The following is a 9,246-nucleotide window of genomic DNA, read 5'->3' as shown; positions in this document are numbered from 1 at the left end:
GGGAGCATAATACAGTGTATAGGGGAGCATCATACAGTGTATAGGGGAGCATCATACTGTGTATAGGGGAGCATCATACAGTGTATAGGGGAGCATCATACAGTGTATAGGGGAGCATCATACTGTGCATAGGGGAGCATCATACAGTGTATAGGGGAGCATCATACTGTGTATAGGGGAGCATCATACAGTGTATAGGGGAGCATCATACAGTGTATAGGGGAGCATCATACAGTGTATAGGGGCATCATACTGTGTATAGGGGAGCATCATACAGTGTATAGGGGAGCATCATACAGTGTATAGGGGAGCATCATACTGTGTATAGGGGAGCATCATACAGTGTATAGGGGAGCATCATACTGTGTATAGGGGAGCATCATACTGTGTATAGGGGAGCATAATACTGTGTATAGGGGAGCATAATACTGTGTATAAGGGAGCATCATACAGTGTATAGGGGAGCATCATACAGTGTATAGGGGAGCATCATACAGTGTATAGGGGAGCATCATACTGTGTATAGGGGAGCATCATACAGTGTATAGGGGAGCATCATACTGTGTATAGGGGAGCATCATACAGTGTATAGGGGAGCATAATACAGTGTATAGGGAGCATCATACTGTGTATAGGGGAGCATCATACAGTGTATAGGGAGCATCATACTGTGTATAGGGGAGCATAATACTGTGTATAGGGGAGCATAATACTGTGTATAGGGGAGCATCATACAGTGTATAGGGGAGCATCATACTGTGTATAGGGGAGCATCATACTGTGTATAGGGGAGCATCATACTGTGTATAGGGGAGCATCATACTGTGTATAGGGGAGCATCATACAGTGTATAGGGGAGCATCATACTGTGTATAGGGGAGCATCATACTGTGTATAGGGGAGCATCATACAGTGTATAGGGGAGCATCATACAGTGTATAGGGGAGCATCATACAGTGTATAGGGGAGCATCATACTGTGTATAGGGGAGCATCATACTGTGTATAGGGGAGCATAATACAGTGTATAGGGGAGCATCATACAGTGAATAGGGGAGCATCATACTGTGTATAGGGGAGCATCATACTGTGTATAGGGGAGCATCATACAGTGTATAGGGGAGCATCATACAGTGTATAGGGGAGCATCATACAGTGTATAGGGGAGCATCATACAGTGTATAGGGAAGCATCATACTGTGTATAGGGAAGCATCATACAGTGTATAGGGGAGCATCATACTGTGTATAGGGGAGCATCATACTGTGTATAGGGGAGCATCATACAGTGTATAGGGGAGCATCATACAGTGTATAGGGGAGCATCATACTGTGTATAGGGGAGAATCATACAGTGTATAGGGGAGCATCATACTCTGTATAGGGGAGCATCATACTGTGTATAGGGAAGCATCATACAGTGTATAGGGGAGCATCATACAGTGTATAGGGGAGCATCATACAGTGTATAGGGGAGCATCATACAGTGTATAGGGGAGCATCATACTGTGTATAGGGGAGCATCATACTGTGTATAGGGGAGCATCATACTGTGTATAGGGGAGCATCATACTGTGTATAGGGAAGCATCATACAGTGTATAGGGGAGCATCATACTGTGTATAGGGGAGCATCATACTGTGTATAGGGGAGCATAATACAGTGTATAGGGGAGCATCATACTGTGTATAGGGGAGCATAATACAGTGTATAGGGGAGCATCATACTGTGTATAGGGGAGCATAATACAGTGTATAGGGGAGCATCATGCAGTGTATAGGGGAGCATCATGCAGTGTATAGGGGAGCATCATACAGTGCATAGTGGAGCATCATACAGTGTATAGGGGAGCATCATACAGTGTATAGGGGAGCATCATACTGTGTATAGGGGAGCATCATACTGTGTATAGGGGAGCATAATACAGTGTATAGGGGAGCATCATACTGTGTATAGGGGAGCATCATACTGTGTATAGGGGAGCATCATACAGTGTATAGGGGAGCATCATACAGTGTATAGGGGAGCATCATACAGTGTATAGGGGAGCATCATACAGTGTATAGGGGAGCATCATACTGTGTATAGGGGAGCATAATACAGTGTATAGGGGAGCATCATACAGTGTATAGGGGAGCATCATACAGTGTATAGGGGAGCATCATACTGTGTATAGGGGAGCATCATACAGTGTATAGGGGAGCATCATACAGTGTATAGGGGAGCATCATACAGTGTATAGGGGAGCATCATACAGTGTATAGGGGAGCATCATACTGTGTATAGGGGAGCATCATACTGTGTATAGGGGAACATAATACAGTGTATAGGGGAGCATCATACTGTGTATAGGGGAGCATCATACAGTGTATAGGGGAGCATCATACAGTGTATAGGGGAGCATCATACAGTGTATAGGGGAGCATCATACTGTGTATAGGGGAGCATCATACAGTGTATAGGGGAGCATCATACTGTGTATAGGGGAGCATCATACTGTGTATAGGGGAGCATCATACAGTGTATAGGGGAGCATCATACTGTGTATAGGGGAGCATCATACAGTGTATAGGGGAGCATCATACAGTGTATAGGGGAGCATCATACAGTGTATAGGGGAGCATCATACTGTGTATAGGGGAGCATCATACAGTGTATAGGGGAGCATCATACTGTGTATAGGGGAGCATCATACAGTGTATAGGGGAGCATCATACAGTGAATAGGGGAGCATCATACTGTGTATAGGGGAGCATCATACTGTGTATAGGGGAGCATCATACAGTGTATAGGGGAGCATCATACAGTGTATAGGGGAGCATCATACTGTGTATAGGGGAGCATCATACAGTGTATAGGGGAGCATCATACAGTGTATAGGGGAGCATCATACTGTGTATAGGGGAGCATCATACAGTGTATAGGGGAGCATCATACAGTATAGGGGAGCATCATACTGTGTATAGGGGAGCATCATACAGTGTATAGGGGAGCATCATACAGTGTATAGGGGAGCATCATACAGTGTATAGGGGAGCATCATACAGTGTATAGGGGAGCATCATACTGTGTATAGGGGAGCATCATACAGTGTATAGGGGAGCATCATACAGTGTATAGGGGAGCATCATACTGTGTATAGGGGAGCATCATACAGTGTATAGGGGAGCATCATACTGTGTATAGGGGAGCATCATACAGTGTATAGGGGAGCATCATACACTGTATAGGGGAGCATCATACAGTATAGGGGAGCATCATACTGTGTATAGGGGAGCATCATACAGTGTATAGGGGAGCATCATACTGTGCATAGGGGAACATCATACAGTGTATAGGGGAGCATCATACAGTGTATAGGGGAGCATCATACTGTGTATAGGGGAGCATCATACAGTGTATAGGGGAGCATCATACTGTGTATAGGGGAGCATCATACTGTGTATAGGGAAGCATCATACAGTGTATAGGGGAGCATCATACTGTGTATAGGGAAGCATCATACAGTGTATAGGGGAGCATCATACAGTGTATAGGGGAGCATCATACTGTGTATAGGGGAGCATCATACTGTGTATAGGGGAGCATGATACAGTGTATAGGGGAGCATCATACTGTGTATAGGGGAGCATAATACAGTGCATAGGGGAGCATAATACAGTGTATAGGGGAGCATCATACTGTGTATAGGGGAGCATCATACTGTGTATAGGGGAGCATCATACAGTGTATAGGGGAGCATCATACAGTGTATAGGGGAGCATCATACAGTGTATGGGGGAGCATCATACTGTGTATAGGGGAGCATCATACTGTGTATAGGGGAGCATCATACAGTGTATAGGGGAGCATCATACTGTGTATAGGGGAGCATCATACAGTGTATAGGGGAGCATCATACTGTGTATAGGGGAGCATCATACAGTGTATAGGGGAGCATCATACAGTGTATGGGGGAGCATCATACTGTGTATAGGGGAGCATCATACTGTGTATAGGGGAGCATCATACAGTGTATAGGGGAGCATCATACAGTGTATGGGGGAGCATCATACTGTGTATAGGGGAGCATCATACAGTGTATAGGGGAGCATCATACAGTGTATGGGGGAGCATCATACTGTGTATAGGGGAGCATCATACTGTGTATAGGGGAGCATCATACAGTGTATAGGGGAGCATCATACTGTGTATAGGGGAGCATCATACTGTGTATAGGGGAGCATCATACTGTGTATAGGGGAGCATCATACAGTGTATAGGGGAGCATCATACTGTGTATAGGGGAGCATCATACAGTGTATAGGGGAGCATCATACTGTGTATAGGGGAGCATCATACAGTGTATAGGGGAGCATCATACAGTATAGGGGAGCATCATACTGTGTATAGGGGAGCATCATACAGTGTATAGGGGAGCATCATACAGTATAGGGGAGCATCATACAGTGTATAGGGGAGCATCATGCAGTGTATAGGGGAGCATCATACAGTGTATAGGGGAGCATCATACAGTGTATAGGGGAGCATCATACTGTGTATAGGGAAGCATCATACAGTGTATAGAGGAGCATCATACTGTGTATAGGGGAGCATCATACAGTGTATAGGGGAGCATCATACAGTGTATAGGGGAGCATCATACAGTGTATAGGGGAGCATCATACTGTGTATAGGGGAGCATCATACAGTGTATAGGGGAGCATCATACTGTGTATAGGGGAGCATCATACAGTGTATAGGGGAGCATCATACAGTGTATAGGGGAGCATCATACTGTGTATAGGGGAGCATCATACAGTGTATAGGGGAGCATCATACAGTATATAGGGGAGCATCATACAGTGTATAGGGGAGCATCATACAGCGTATAGGGGAGCATCATACTGTGTATAGGGGAGCATCATACAGTGTATAGAGGAGCATCATACTGTGTATAGGGGAGCATCATACAGTGTATAGGGGAGCATCATACAGTGTATAGGGGAGCATCATACAGTGTATAGGGGAGCATCATACAGTATAGGGGAGCATCATACTGTGTATAGGGGAGCATCATACAGTGTATAGGGGAGCATCATACAGTGTATAGGGGAGCATCATACAGTGAATAGGGGAGCATCATACTGTGTATAGGGGAGCATCATACAGTGTATAGGGGAGCATCATACAGTGTATAGGGGAGCATCACACAATGTATAGGGGAGCATCATGCTGTGTATAGGGGAGCTTCATACAGTGTATAGGGGAGCATCATACTGTGTATAGGGGAGCTGTACAGGGGGAGACTCATGACATTATTAAATGTAAAGTGGGCACTTATTGTTATAGGGAACTCAGGTAACGCTGACTGTGAAAGGGGCACAAATGGCGCTATTACTTTCTAGTGGACAGAACATGGGCACTGTTTTTGAGAGTTGCTTTAGAATTTAGAGGGCACAGAGAACCACACAGCAGGTACAGTTAAAGGGACACATACAGCAGCAGCGGCTCAGCATTGGGGTATCAGCAGGGTAAGGAGTTTGTGCAGGTAGGGAGTTGTCCCATTGGTGACAGTGCTGAAAATATGAGACATGAAATGAATCTTTGTTGTAATCTCTGCAGACGAGTCCTGGCTGGAAGAAGTTGTCATGTTGGTCTGGGCCAGATGGAAAAGTGAACGATTCCATCAGAAAGAACGTCAGCTGTAAGTCACCATCTGTAACTGTGCTGTGATCTCTTATACGGTATGTTGTGTAGGACGGGTATCTACCACTTACTATATGGCGGTAATATCAATATTGGTCTTATTTAGAAATTATATTCAGCAACAGCGCGGTCCTCTGCTGAGGTTCTCCTCCACTATTACTGTGCGTCACCGAGTTGTAATCAAGGTTACCTGGTTGGGGGCCCACTCAAAAGTTTCGCCCCCCCTGAACCAAAACCCTAGCTACGCCTCTACTCATTGATCTACTATGCTATAAATTCTCCACAAAATGATAAAAAAATTGAAGTATATGTTACAGTGGGAGGAGGATCTGGGGTTGAACAGTCAATTGATGAATGGTATCGTAGCTATGAGACCCTATCATGAGGTTGTCACCAGTCTATTATGTACCAGAAAAAATTCACAGCATTTTTCCTAAAATCTCGGGAGACTGTTTTAGGGGCTGTGGAATATCTGGTGACATGAGACATATTTGGTGGTCTTGTACGGTGGTTTCTGGGCTTTGGGAGAAGGTGAAGTGTCTGATAGCACAGATGTATGGTGGACTGGTTGATCTGGAACCTTCTACCCTTTTACTGGGAACCAGGCCTTCCCGGCTTCCAGAAAGCTTTCAGAAGCTAGTAAACTACTTATGTATGGCCACTAAAATCCACATTGCGGCAAAGTGGAAGTCGCCCTCACTGCCAATATCTATGGTGAAAGAGAAGATGAACAACATTATGTTATTCTCATTTGTGGTCCCAGCGTTTCTTGTAGAATAAATCCCTTTCTCACACTGTCCTGTAGTAATGACTTTGTTCTCACGTTTTGTAGGAGGGTTCGTCTGACTCCATCTTATGTTATCAGTATAAGTGCGAGAGATGAGAGACCGACGACCGCAGTTTTACCGTGTGTGTCCGGCGTCAGTTCTACAGTGTGAGAGATGCGGGGTCTGTGACCGAAGCTGGGGGTATACGGGTGTATACAGCGTACACAGGGGTCTGTGACCGAAGCTGGGGGTATACGGGTGTATACAGTGTACACAGGGGTCTGCGACTGAAGCTGGGTTATACGGGTGTATACAGCATACACAGGGGTCTGCGACCAAAGCTGGGGGTATACGGGTGTATACAGCGTACACAGGGGTCTGTGACCGAAGCTGGGGGTATACGGGTGTATACAGTGTACACAGGGATCTGCGACTGAAGCTGGGTTATACGGGTGTATACAGCATACACAGGGGTCTGCGACCAAAGCTGGGGGTATACGGGTGTATACAGCGTACACAGGGGTCTGTGACCGAAGCTGGGGGTATACGGGTGTATACAGAGTACACAGGGATCTGCGACTGAAGCTGGGTTATACGGGTGTATACAGCATACACAGGGGTCTGCGACCAAAGCTGGGGGTATACGGGTGTATACAGCATACACAGGGATCTGCAACCAAAGCTGGGGGTATACAGGTGTATACAGCATACACAAGGGTCTGCGACCGAAGCTGGGGGTATACGGGTGTATACAGAGTACACAGGGATCTGTGACTGAAGCTGGGGGTATACGGGTGTATACAGCATACACAGAGGGGTCTGTGACCGAAGCTGGGGTTATACGGGTGTATACAGCATACACAGGGGTCTGCGACCAAAGCTGGGGGTATACGGGTGTATACAGCATACACAGGGATCTGCAACCAAAGCTGGGGGTATACAGGTGTATACAGCATACACAAGGGTCTGCGACCGAAGCTGGGGGTATACGGGTGTATACAGTGTACACAGGGATCTGCGACTGAAGCTGGGGGTATACGGGTGTATACAGAGTACACAGGGATCTGCGACTGAAGCTGGGGGTATACGGGTGTATACAGCATACACAGAGGGGTCTGTGACCGAAGCTGGGGTTATACGGGTGTATACAGCTTACACAGGGGTCTGCGACCAAAGCTGGGGGTATACGGGTGTATACAGCATACACAGGGATCTGCAACCAAAGCTGGGGGTATACAGGTGTATACAGCATACACAAGGGTCTGCGGCCAAAGCTGGGGGTATACGGGTGTATACAGAGAACACAGGGATCTGCGACCGAAGCTGGGAGTATACGGGTGTATACAGCATACATAGAGGGGTCTATGATCGAAGCTGGGGGTATACGGGTGTATACAGAGTACACAGGGATCTGCAACCGAAGCTGGGGGTATACGGATGTATACAGGGTACACAGGTGACTGCGACCGAACCTGGGGGCATACAGGTGTATACGGTGTACACAGGGGTGTGTTACCGAAGCTGTGGATATACGAGTGTATACAGCATACACAGAGGGGTCTATGACTGAAGCTGGGGGTATACGGGTGTATACAGTGTACACAGGGGGGTCTGTGACAAAAGCTGGGGGAATACAGGTGTATACAGCGTACACAGGGGTCTGCGACCGAACCTGGGGGTATACGGGTGTATACAGCGTAAACAGGGGTCTGCGACCAAAACTGGGAATATACGGGTGCATACAGTGAACACAGGGGGCTTTGACCGAATCTGGGGGTATACGGTGTATACAGCGTACACAGAGGGGTCTGCGACCGAAGCTGGGGGTATACAGGTGTATACAGTATACACAGAAGGGTCTGTGAGAGAAGCTGGGGGTATACGGGTGTATACAGCATACACAGGGGGGGTCTGTGACCAAAGCTGGGGGTATACAGGTGTATACAACGTACACAGGGGTCTGTTACCGAAGCTGGGGATATACGGGTGTATACAGCATACACAGAGGGGTCTATGACTGAAGCTGGGGGTATACGGGTGTATACAGCATACACAGGGGGGTCTTTGACCAAAGTTGGGGGTATACAGGTGTATACAGTGTTCACAGGGGTCTGTTACCGAAGCTGGGGATATACGGGTGTATAAAGCATACACAGAGGGGTCTATGATGGAAGCTGGGTGTATACGGGTGTATACAGCGTACACAGGGGGGTCTGTGACCAAAGATGTGGAATACAGGTGTATACAGCGTACACAGGGGTCTGCGACCAAAACTGGGGATATACGGGTGCATACAGTGAACACAGGGGGCTGTGACCGAATCTGGGGGTATACGGTGTATACAGCGTACACAGAGGGGTCTGTGACCGAAGCTGGGGGTATACGGGTGTGTACAGCATACACAGAGTGGTCTGCGACCGAAGCTGGGGATATACGGGTGAATACAGTATACACAGGGGTCTGTGACTGAAGCTGGGGGTATACGGGTGTACACAGCATACACAGAGGGGTCTGCGACTGAAGCTTGGGGTATACGGGTGTATACAGGGTACACAGAGGCGTCTGCAACCGAAGCTGAGGGTATACGGGTGTATACAGCGTACACAGGGGTCTGCATCCGAAGATGGGGGAATATGGGTGTATACAGGGCACACTGAAGGGTCTGCGACAGAAGCTGGGGGTATACAGCGTACACAGAGTACACAGAGAGGTCCACACAAACACGGCTTCGCTCCGTACACCTCGTACACACACGACCCTGCTCCGTACACCTTGTACATACACAACCCTGCT

The sequence above is a fragment of the Dendrobates tinctorius genome, unplaced genomic scaffold, assembly GCF_039654945.1.
Source record: "Dendrobates tinctorius isolate UK_male_01 unplaced genomic scaffold, ASM3965494v1 ptg000119l, whole genome shotgun sequence".
Classification (NCBI taxonomy): domain Eukaryota; kingdom Metazoa; phylum Chordata; class Amphibia; order Anura; family Dendrobatidae; genus Dendrobates; species Dendrobates tinctorius.
This window is presented reverse-complemented; position numbering follows the sequence as displayed.